Here is a 12,850-nt window from a genome sequence, read left to right as displayed (position 1 = left end):
TGCCTCCGCAAGTAAATTCCAAACCGGAGGAAGTGGTTGGGCTGACGTCAATGACCCCACAAGAATTTAGAGACAATGTAGTCCATGTGGTTGAGAAATACCGGAAGGACAAACGAAGGTTGGCTGAGCAGCAGGAAGAGGTGCAAAGAAAGTTAATACAAATGCAGCTCGAAGAACTCAAAAAGATGGAAAAAGCGACAAACAAAAAGATGCTGCCAGCAACTACCAGTCCGAGTACAGCCATCGAACTGGATGAAGCACTGCTATATGGAGGAACCAATCATACTGTAAGACAAGGGCTGGAAAACCCCATGCCAATAATCATCGTCTTTGGAGGAGCATTCCCACAAATGCCCTATCAGGAACAGACTAAATTCAGACAGCCCAGACAGTACTGGAAGTCCCAAGGAGGGGGACAGAGGAGCTATGGGCAGAGGGGACCAGTGAGGAAACAGGGAGAAAGAGAGGTAGAGAGATTGTGCTGGGGATGTAATCAGCCAGGTCACATGAGAAGAGATTGTCCGTTTACACCGTGGCCTGTCACATACCAGCAGGAACTGATAAGAAGGGAACTAAAGTTTAGCCAAGGACCAGCCCCCACAGGCCCAAGCAGACCTGTGAACCCCTATGCGAGGTATTAGGGGTGCTCCGAGAACTCAAGTGGGAAGGGACATTACCCAATGATAACAATGGAGGCAGACGAGGAACCCATTGTTCAGGTTATGTTAGAAGGGCAACTGACACCAATGATGATAGATACTGGAGCCACGTACACTTGTGTACAGCCACAGTATGCCCTTCACCTTCCCATGTCAGGAAAGTTTATTAAGACGGTAGGGTTCTCGTGGAAAACACAGTTGACACAGTGCACGGCTCCAGTGCAGTTGAGAATGGGAAATAAAGGAATTGTTTTGCCGGTGCTAGTATTTAAAGGAACTCCGATTAATTTGTTAGGCAGAGATGCCTTATTGAAACTGGAATTAAAATTAGAATGCACCAGAAATGGGCTGAGTGTGGAAAGAGCAGGGGCTCAATTGATAGTGCGAGAAGACAAGGCAGCTAATGTCTTTTGGATAGGAGACATCGCAGATCAGATTCAGGAAACCTGGGGAAAATGGAAAAAGGGCGTGCAGGCTATATTACCCAGGGCTGTAAATGCCCAAATCTGAGCTACATTGTACAGTGATTTTTGACGAGACTCAGAACAGGGAGTTAGAGGAGAGATGGCACCTGGAGGCATGTACCCAACAGCACCTGGAAGGGGAGGCTGTGATAATTGGAAAACAAGGGGCAGCTTTACAAGTTAAGTGGAACACCTTTTTAGAAAAATGGTACAGGATACTGGAGGCTGTGCCCCACGTAACATTGTTGGCTTGTTTTCCAATTATCACAGCCTCCCCTTCCAGGTGCTGTTGGGTACATGCCTCCAGGTGCCATCTCTCCTCAACCGTAACAGTGTGGAGGAAAATCACACCAGAGGTGTGGATGTCAGAAGACAACAATTGCATTAAAATAATGGTAAGTGTAGATATGGTAGGAACAGTGAGAGAGGTCAAAATAACTCCCCAACCACACCTGCCCTTGCTGGGAAAGGAAAGAGGCCAGCAGAAAGATAGAATGTTAGATGAGTTGCCGTCTATTCTGTGGTCACAGCATGACACGGACGTAGAGAAAATAAAAACAGCTAGTCCGGTGGAAATAAGGCTGAAAAGGGGAGCAATTCCACCCAGGAGACCACAAGACCCTCTAAGACCAGAAGCAGAAGAGGGAATAGCATCAACAGTGCAGGGGTTGCTTGAAATAGGAGTGCTTAAAAGAACAAACAGTCCATGCAATACCCTGTTGCTGCCGGTCTTAAAAGCAGATAAATCTAAGTGGAGATTGGTGCATGATTTGCGAGCAGTAAATGATGTGGTAGAGGACTGGCCAGCGGTAGTCCCCAACCCACACATGCTTTTGACTAATGTTCCACAAGAAGCAAGTTACTTTTCAGTGATTGATTTGTGTTCGGCTTTCTTCAGCATTCCTCTAGCCGACCAGTGTCAGTATCTGTTTGCATTTACTTACAGAGGTGCTCGGTATACCTATACCAGAATGCCGCAAGAATTTAAACATTCACCACACGTTTTTAATCAGGTGTTGAAGGCAGACCTATAGGGCATGCCATTGGAAAGTACATTGTTACAGAATGTGGATGACCTGTTGATTTGCTCCCACAGCGAGGAACGGTGTGAGCAGGACACTATAACTCTGTTAGAGAAGCTGGCGCACAGTTGACATAAAGTATCCAAAAAGAAACTGCAATTTTGCATGCAGCAAGTGGAATACTTAGGCAGGGCAATATCCAAGGGAGTGAAGGCAATAGCACCAGATCAGATTGAGGCAATAACTAAGGCCCCAAAACCCCAGACTGTAGGGCAGATGATGACGTTTTTGGGAATGGCAGGGTACAGCTCAGATTGGATAGGAGAATATGCTGAGATTGTGGCACCTTTGAGAAAGATAATGAAAGAAGCAGGACATACAAATTTGAAGAACGGCTTACAGTGGAATGGAGAGGCGGAGATAGCTTTCAATACTATTAAGCAGGAATTGCAGTCAGCACCAGCATTAGCTTTGCCTGACTACGAGAAGGTTTTTCATTTGTATGTATCCAACCGACAGGAGGGTTATGTCACAGCGGTTCTAACACAAGAGACAGGCACAGGAAAAGCAAAGCAGCCGATAGTATACTACAGTACGAGACTAGATGAGGTGGCTCAGGGGTATCCAGCCTGTTATAAGGGATTGGCGGCACTGTACTATGCATATGGAAAGGCATCATCTGTAACCCTGGGCTATCCTGTGACTCTGTACACACACCACAAAGTAGCAGAATTGCTCGAAAGAGGGAAATTTGTGCTGACGCCAGCCAGGATAGCAGTGTATCAGATGCTATTGATATTTCCAGACATAACTATACAGAGATGTACTACCAGTAATATAGCCGATTTTGTCCCTTTGGGCTATGAAGGAGAACCCCATGATTGTGTAGGGAAGACAATGACATTAGCCAAATTGAGAGCAGATTTATGATCAGAACCACTAGAGGATGCAGATAAAAAAGTTCTGTTCGTAGATGGCTCTTGTTATAGGGATTATGATGGAAATCATGCAGGGTTCTCAGTAGTGCAGCAGGATCAGTCGAGCTATAAGATTATTAGGATGGAGTCCTGTCCCCAACCGTGTTCCGCCCAACAAGCCGAAATCAAAGCCCTGACAGCTGCGTGTGAAATGATGGAAGGGGAGAAAGGAGACATATATATTGATTTGGCATATGCTCATGGAGTATGCCATTTGTTCGGGGCAGTGTGGAAACAAAGGTTTTAAAAAAAGCAGTGGAGATCCCATACAACATTGTCAGCAAATTCTAGACTTAATAAAAGCCATAATGAAACCTATAGTAAAATGCCAGGCACATAAAAAGGGAAATGATGTAATAACAAAGGGAAATCAAGCTGTGGACTAGGCAGCCAGAAAAGCGTCTGGGTGTACATCAGCTGTCATTGCCCCCCAGGTAAGCCTAACTCCAGAACCTGAGGTAGAGGACCTAATTGAAATACAAGGTAAGGCAACTTTAGCAGAACAGACAATGTGGAGAAAAAGGGGGGCCAAGCAGAACCCAGAAGGCTTGTGGAGCACAGAAGACGGTTTGTTGGTAGCGCCCGGAAGACGGTTTGTTGGTAGTGCCCACCTCTCTCCTGACGATTCTGATTTCAGAAGCGCATGGGATGGACCATTGTGCAAGGGGGGAAGTGATAAAGCTAAATAAAGAAGGATGGTTTTTGGTCACCTTATTTACAGGCTTCAGTGGACTTTGTCTTGTCACAGTGCGAGGTATGCGCACAGAATAATGTTTGGAAGGGAATTACAACCCCAATAGGTCACATTCCTGTACCTGAAGGACCATTTAAACATCTAGTGATCGATTACGTAGACATGATAAAGACAGTGAGAGGGAAAAGATACATGCTGGTAGTAATTGATCGATTTAGCAGATGGGTGGAGGCGGTACCTTCAAAAGATCAAGGGGCAAAGACAGTGGTAAAATTTCTGACAAATGAAGTGATCCCAAGGTTTGGAATACCTACAGAAGTTAGCTCAGACAATGGTTCAGCTTTTATCCAGAAAGCGGTCAAATTGCTACAAGCGCTGAGGATAAAGCAAAGATTTGGATGTGTATACCACCCTCAGTCGCAGGGCATGGTAGAGAGAATTAATGGAACCCTGAAAGCCAAACTGAATAAAATTTGTGCAGACACTAAACTTAATTGGGTCAATGCTTTACCGTTAGCATTGATGAGTTACCGCATGCAAACTAATCGAATGGCATGCCTGACACCACATGAGATGCTAACTGGGAGGCCTATGCCAGTGCCCCAGTGGAGAGGGCTGTATAAAGGACCTAGTTTGAAACAATTGGAAATACAATTGAAACAATACTTGCAGCAGCTAACTATGATACATAGGTCTATTTATGCACAGGAAAAACAGAAACAGCCGGAGACCGTACAAGGGGAAGGACCGATTAAACCAGGAGACCAGGTTTACGTGCGAGTTTTTTGGAGAAAGTGGAACGAGCCAAGAAGGGAAGGACCCTTTACGGTGACCAAGGCATCACCCACTGCAGTTCAGGTAGAAGGACACTCCACCTGGTACCATCTGAACCACTGCACGAGGGAAGTCCCGCAAGGACAATCAGGTGAGGTGAGGTGTCCGAGGTAAGTGATGCGGAAGAGCAGTTAGCAAGAGACAGACAGGAGGAACAAGAAGCTGACACTGCACCGCAGGAGTTTGATCAATTAGTAAGGAAAACTTTTGATTCTGAGGACGGGCCTGAAGACCCTCAGGATGTGGTGGTCGATAGTAGGGCTTCTTCAGATAATGGGGATGAGCTGGGAACGACCAGTCGTGCCCCTGGGGACAAAGCACCCACATACTCCAGTGCAGACTTGGAAACCATTAGTGTGGCAGATATGGAATGGGACTGTTAAGTCCCCACAGAACCTACAGAAAAGAAGTAAGAGGAGCACAACACTTACCTCCTCGCCATGGTTACAGACACATACTAATCAGTGGTATCAATGGGCAACTTACACGGCAGGAATGAAGAAGAGACAGAATTGTTACCTGTGCTTAAGGGAAAGCCCCACTCAGCATGTAGTTCCCATGCCTTATAACCCCTCCACATGCACGCAGTGGCAAAGAGAGCATAGGGAGCAATGTGAACGACAGTGTTCAGGTTCGATTAAGGCTTGCTTCCTGAAGCTTTGTGTTATAACAGATCCCTGCTATCAAAGCTGTATGAGGAACACACCAATGTGCCCATATTGGTGTATGTTATATCAGGCTTCCTCGCAGTTTGTGTGATGTTTGGAGAGAAGTGCTGTACTTTTATACCAAGTAACACTAGTCCAGAAGGATCATTTACTAAGACAATGTATAAGTTGAAAAGTCTAAGAAAGGAAGTTAAACAGAATGCAGGGTTTGGACATCAGTTATTTGACTGGTTAGAAAGTAGACTCGGAGGATGGGGAGCATGGCTGACTAAAATGGCAATAACTGTCAGTATTGTATTGTTGAGCTGTGTGCTTGTGCTGTGCTGTTTTCTTCCTTGTCTCAAGTCTCTTGTAGTGCGTGCTGCAACCAAACAATTTCCGATGCTCGTGGCAATTACTGAAGCAAGCTTAGTGGAGAAAGAAACACTGAAAATGTATCGTTACAGCCTACAACACCTGCAGGATGAACAAGAGCAAAATGACAGTGTGGGAGTAGATTGTAAGGGCTTCTGAGTCTTTTTCCCTGTCTCAGGTACAAAGGGACAGGTTTTTGGCTCAGCGGCCCAGCGTAACAGGGAGAGAATACTTTGAGGTCTTGGCACAGAAAATTATAGTTTAACCCGAGATTTTGGAATAAGTGCTTGAGTTTATTGGGGCTTTTGTGTGCAGACTCTTAGTCTTCTTTCTCTGTATGAGACCCTCTGAGTCTCAAAGGGGGGATATATTGGAGTATAAAAGTTGCAACTTGCTATTTGCTAGAGAATGAAATCTTAGGAATGTAGAAGACAATGGTGTGTTAATAAGAGGAAGCTAAGAGATGTAGATTATGTAGTTTGAACTTGCTATTTGCTATGCATGTACCCAATTTAGTAGGAGAATGAAATCTTAAGAATGTAGAAGACAATGGTGTGTTAATGAGAGGTAGCTAAGAGATGTAGATTAGAACATGATTAGGTCAATGGGTAGAAACAATAGTGGCGGATGTACTTACGATACACATCTATAGACCGATTGGATATGCTAATGCAACTAAACCAGGAGATTGCTATAAAAAATGCTATGTACAAGGATCGGTGGGCAATCAGCGACTAGCTCTCTGACTATCTCAGCTTTGATTTGCAAATTAAAGTTTAATACTTCTTGAAGAATCTTCTGCGTCTCCTGGTCATTTGTGGGGCATGAGAATCCATGACATCCCTCACTTCCATGATGGTAGAGATGAAGGTGGTGTTCCTTGTGGGTCCAACTGCTTCTCTGCCAGTGCACCTCACGCTTCACCATACAATGCCAATACCTTTCCACATCCCTTAAATAAGTAAGAAAACTATGTGGCTGTAGATTGAAATTTCTGAAATTCCATATCCAGAAACAGTAAAGGAAAATGTGATAGCACGTCCACTCACAGCAACACGCTACTGGTTATAATACATTTCCACCTACAGTTTGTAATGAATACAAAGATATTTGAAATTAAAATAAAAATACTTGGTAATATCTAGAAGGAAGAATGTGAAAACAATGCAATTTATGTATGAATTGTAATAGTGCATACAATTGTTAACTTTCAATCTTCACTGGATGCTACACTGTAAACATGAAATATCCATAACTGAGCTGTTTCTCATTTAGAGTATTTTATCTTCCCATGATTTTCAAACAGGCCTATATTTTCGGATCGTACCAGGCAATGGAAGTGTCACTGAGAGTTTTATCCTTATTGACAGGTTAACATTACATTTGCTCAACCGTGTTTTCTTTATCAATTTAAGTATGGACATAAATATGTAAATTTAAGAATGGAAGAGTTGCTATATCTTTATTTCCAGATTTAAAATCAGGTGTTTCTAATCTGGAAAAAGACTTTCAGTATAAAATCAAAGAGAGCCCATAATACTTAAATTAATTGGAATTCTGAAGGTGTTATGAAGTGGTTGTAGAGCTTGTTCCAACCATTTTCTAAATTGCTGTTCCAATGGAAGACACGCGCGGCCTTTCCTTGTCCTCAAATCACTGTCCCAACTCTAATCTTACCTTCTTTTTCATGGTTCTTAGATATATTGGCATCTTTCAGTTCTGTGCATACTTTACCACAACAATCTCCAGTCAGATTTTTATGCTTCCTAAAGGGCAGGTCTAATATAGCTGACTACTTCCAATTTTCTCCTTGGTAATCTCACTCATTGCTTCTAGATTTGAGATTATAATCTCTTCAATAATATTTCTATTTCTATCATCATACAGTTACAGAAACTCTCAGGACACTCTCCTTGGTGCATTCCTCTTTCTTATCCTCCTTGGTGATGGCACCTGGAAGATTTTTGTATGTACTCTTCCCTACAATACTGGTTGTTCAATATCAACTCTTTTCTCCAATTAAACATTACAAAGGCTCAAACATTTATCTTCACACCTTAACATAAACTCTGTACCTTTACCAACACCCAGCTTCAACATGAATCATCCTTTGATTTCCTGCAGTAGATCAGCTGTAGCATTTCATAGTTTCATCACATTCATGGCACACTTCTGATCACTTTCATCGATTCCTTAAATGTAAAATTGTTATCCTTCACAATCTTGCTCTTTGCTCTCTCTGTATCAGTCTATCCCTACCATAATCTGGAAGTCCCTGTTTCTACAATAAGCAGTACCTCACCATTGACTTTCCTGATGACAGGTCTCAAAATCATGGTTTGTCTGCAAAAGCCTAATCTTCTCTCCTTTAGAATCCTCCTTAAAATTCACTTCCTCAAACAAGATTTTGGTCATACTTACTAATACCACCTCTCTTTGGCTCAGTTCATACTTCGTCATGCATTTGGGAATTTTATTTTGGCTAATTACAAGCTATTGTAGGTCAAAATGAATACAAACATTTGCTGTGAGAACTATTATATTGGACAGCACATTTAAAATGGCCCCTGTAAAATTTAAATAGGTTATGAATCTGGATCAATGGCTACCACTTGTTTAACTGCAAGGATAATGGCCAGTTAGTCCATATCAATAAAGAAATAATAGTTTCCCTGAAGCCACTCTGGCGGCTTGGATACAGAATATACCAATGATCAGAAGATTAAACACATCGAGCAGTAATTTTAAAAACACGTTTGATCAGCTTGCATTTCTATCGAACATATTATTGGGAAAAAAACATTTTGTCACATGGGCTTTTAATTTAATCCTCAATGTCCTACTTATTTGAAGGTAAGGAAATGAGTTTCACTATTTTAAAAGTGCAAATGCATTTGAGTTCTTCTTTATTCTCTGTGCATTCACAATTCTTTTCCAGTTCATATTCTGCTCTTGTCCAGGTGCAGCTAGTCATGGACAAATGATGGTAAATGCTGAGTAAGACAAATTCTCTTGGTCTGAAAAATACTTAATTTCAATTTAAGTGCGAAAAGCTTAAGCTACATGTGAAACCAAACATCTGCAGAAGTGGCAAGCAAAGTACTTATAGGTTAAATTCCTACTTTCCTAAGTTATTGTGTGTTATGTGCTTTACACCCTGGTCCGAGGACATGCTGTCTCATTTGATGGTATACATGTATATAGTTAAATGGCTCTAGACTTGACTTGACTTCAGGTCATCAAATAATGTTTTAAAACTTCAGCTTTTTACTCCAGCTAACAATCCAAGGTAAACTGAACAAGCTGAATATGTACTTCATTAATGATCATATCATTATATATGGAATCACACAATCAAGTATGATTGCATAGTTTTAGATCACAGAATATCTGCAGGGGGATTGATTCCATTGTAAAACCTGAGTTTTACATTATCTGGCCATTCAATCGTGCTAATCAGTTGCACTGCCTTTGGCGGTTAATTATCTTTGAACTACTTTAGCTGGTTAAGTTACTGGACACAAGCTTGGAGACTTTGACTAACAATCTGGAGATGTGAGACTAGATGTGAATCCCACCACTGTGGCTGTGCAATTGAATTCAATTAGATAAACTATAATTTATAGTTAAAAAATACAAGTGATATTACTGGTGACTCCAAAATTACTGGTTTGTATGTCCTTCAATGAAGGAGATCTGCTGTCTTTGCCTAGTCCTATCAATGTGTGATCTTAACCCCAAGATTTATGGTTAATGTTTAATTGCTCGAGAATGCTCCAGCAATTCATTCGGCTGTGTCATCTCTGCTATATTAAAACAGAAAGTTATTTGTATTGTTCATCAGCAAGGACAATTAGAGTCACACAATCATACAGCACAGATATAGGACCCTCAGCCCATACTGCCGCCAAGCATCCATTTTACATCAATCTCATTTATTCTACCCACATACCCATCAACTGCTTCCAGGTTCTGGCAGTCATCGACACAAAAATGGTATCAAAATCAGGTTTACCATCACTGGCACAGGTCATGAAATTTGTTGCTTTCTGGCAATAACATATTGGTTGTTTGTCAGTCTTTATATCTGTGTAGTTTTTCATTATTTCTATTGTATTTCTGTTCTATTGTGAATACTTGCAAAAATGAATATCAAAGTCATATATGGTGACATACTCTATATACACTTTGATAATAAATTTACTTTGAACATTAAGATTATACCATAGGCCTCCCAATACCCAGCAGGAATTAGAAGAGGTATGTAGGCTAATCACAGTAGGGCTTAAAAACACTGGGGTTGTAGCAATGGGAGATCTTAACTTTCCCAATATTAACTGCAATTGCCTTAGTGCAAGTAGTTTAGATAAGGTGAAATTCACCCAAGAGGGATTTTAAAGCATATGTCAAGAGACTTACTCAAGAAAGTGGTTGTATTCAAGTTTGTATAAGGATAGCCAAGCGGTGGAAGTATCTGAGGAGGAACCCCTTCAGTACAGTGGCCATAATTCAATAAATTTCATAATAGTTATGGAAAATATAATGTTGGTGGTAGAGTTTTAAACAGCATAAGGCTCATTTCAATAGTTTAAGATAGGGCCTGGTGGATGTACATTGAGTACACCTGCTGGAAGGAAAAATAATATCTGATAAGTGGGGGGCAAAGACTAGAGGGTCAGCACAAGTAACAGGCAAAGATGTTATAATTGGGGATCTTTGGTTAACAAGGGAAATGGAAGGTTTGATAAAGAAAAAGACAAAAACTTATGTCATGTCCAGGCAATTGGTATCAAATGCAGCCTTTGTAGACTATAGGGATTAAAGAAGAAAACTTAAGAAAAAAGAGCAAGGATGGTATTATTAGGGAAACATGGTTAACAAAGGAAATTGAAGGTTTAATCAAGAGAAAGACAAAGATAAGGTAATTGGTATCAAATAGATTCTTTGAGTTTGGAAGGGAATAAAGAAAAAACTTAAGAAAAATGTTAGGATAATGAAAAGGGGACATGAAATGTAATTGGCAAGCAGAATTAAGGAGAATTCTAAATCCTTTTTAAAGTACATTAAGAGCAAGTGGGTAGCTAGGAAGAGTAGGTCCCCTCAGGGAACAATGGGAGATCTATGTGTGGAGCCAAGGGATTTGAATGGTGTCCTAAATGAATACTGCTCATTGGCCTTCTTTACTGTCAAGGTGAAGCCATATTCAGGTTGGAGGAACAACACTTTATATTCTATCTGGGTAGCCTCCAAACTGATGGCATGAACATTGATTTCTCTAACTTCCGCTAATGCCCCTTCTCCCCTTCTTACACCATCCCTTATTTATTTGTTTGTTTGTTTGTTGATTATTTTTCCCTTTATTTCCATTTTTTTCCTCTCTCTCTTTTCTCTCTCTCTGCCCCTCTCACAATCACTCCTTGCCTGCTCTCCATTTCCGACTGGTGCTCCCCTCCCTCTTTTTTTCTTCCTAGGCCTCCCATCCCATGATCCTCTCCCTTCTCCAGCTTCATCCCTCCCCCTCCTGTCTTCTCCTATCATTTCGGATCTCCCCCTCCTCCTCGCACTTTCAAATCTCTTACTATCTCTTCTTTCAGTTAGTCCTGACGAAGGGTCTCGGCCCGAAACGTCGACTGTACTTCTTCCTATAGATGCTGACTGGCCTGTTGCATTCCACCAGCATTTTGTGTGTGCTGCTCATTGGTATTGACCAGGGAGAAGGATGTGGAGCATAGGGGGTTATGGGAGGGGTACACTGATACCCAGAAGTATGTACATATCACGAACGAGGAAGTGTTAAAGACCTGGCACACATTAAACTGGATAACTACTCAGGGATCTATTTTGCAATGTTTTAGGGGAGATTGCTGGGGGTTTGATGGAGATTTCTGCATCTTTGTTAGCCTTGGATGACATAGGGGAAGATTGGAAGACAATAGACAATAGACAGTAGGTGCAGGAGTAGGCCATTCTGCCCTTCTAGCCAGCACCGCCTTTCACTGTGATCATGGCTGATCGTACACAATCAGTATCCCGTTCCTGCCCTCTCCCCATATCCCTTGACCCCGCTATCTATAAGAGCTCTATCTAACTCTCTCTTGAATGCATCCATAGACTTGGCCTCCACTGTCTTCTGGGGCAGAGCATTCCACATATCCACCACTCTCTGGGTGAAAAAGTTTTTCCGCATCTCTGTTCTAAATGGCCTACCCCTTATTCTTAAACAGTGGTCTCTAGTTCTGGACTCACCCATCAGCGGGAACATGCTTCCTGCCTCCAGCAGGTCCAATCCCTTAATAATCTTATATGTTTCAATCAGATCCCCTCTCATCCTTCTAAATTCCAGTGTATACAAGCCCAGTCGCTCCAATCTTTCAACATATGACAGTCCAGCCATTCTGGGAATTAACCTTGTGAACCTACACTGCACTCCCTCAATAACAAGAATGTCCTTCCTCAAATTTGGAGACCAAAACTGCACACAATACTCCAGCTGGGGTCTCACCAGGGCCCTGTACAGCTGCAGAAGGACCTCTTTACTCCTATACTCAATTCCTCTTGTTATAAATGCCAGCATGCCATTCGCTTTCTTCACTGCCTGCTGTACCTGCATGCTTGCTTTCATTGACTGATGTACAAGAACACCTGGATCTTGTTGTACTTCCCCTTTTCCTAACTTGACTCCATTTAGATAGTAATCTGCCTTCCTGTTCTTGCCACCAAAGTGGATAACCTCACACTTATCCACATTAAACTGCATCTGCCATACATTTGCCCACTCACCCAACCTGTCCAAGTCACCCTGCATTCTCCTAACATCATCCTGACAATTCACATTGCCACCCAGCTTTGTGTCATCAGCAAATTTGCTAATGTTACTTTTAATCCCTTCATCTAAATCATTGATGTATATTGTAAACAGTTGTGGTCCCAGCACTGAACCTTGCGGTACCCCATTGGTCACAGCCTGCCATTCCGAAAGGGACCCGTTAATCACTACTATTTGTTTCCTGTCAGCTAGCCAATTTTCAGTCCATGTCAGTACTCTGCCCCCAATACCATATGCCCTAATTTTGCCCACTAATCTTCTATGTGGGACTTTATCAAAAGCTTTCTGGAAGTCCAGGTACACTACATCCACTGGCTCTCCCTTGTCCATTGTCATAGTTACATCCTCAAAA

General features: G+C 42.0%; 1 protein-coding gene and 1 long non-coding RNA gene across 2 annotated transcripts in view; one reads left to right on the top strand and one right to left on the bottom strand.

Moving 5' to 3' along the window:
* LOC132399871 (uncharacterized) overlaps positions 1-6,413 on the top strand; it is a 49,086-nt gene extending 42,673 nt beyond the window's left edge. The window contains exon 3 of the long non-coding RNA XR_009514127.1: positions 4,525-6,413. This is a non-coding gene — a long non-coding RNA (uncharacterized LOC132399871). The remainder of the gene's footprint in view (positions 1-4,524) is intronic.
* The window catches only part of LOC132399870 (disks large-associated protein 1-like), a 582,904-nt gene that overhangs the window by 161,484 nt on the left and 408,570 nt on the right, over positions 1-12,850 (bottom strand). The gene's annotated exons all lie outside the window — the stretch shown is intronic.

This window comes from Hypanus sabinus, chromosome 9, assembly GCF_030144855.1.
Source record: "Hypanus sabinus isolate sHypSab1 chromosome 9, sHypSab1.hap1, whole genome shotgun sequence".
NCBI lineage: Eukaryota > Metazoa > Chordata > Chondrichthyes > Myliobatiformes > Dasyatidae > Hypanus > Hypanus sabinus.
Note: the sequence above shows the minus strand (reverse complement) of the source record. Positions and strands in the feature narration are given on the sequence as shown.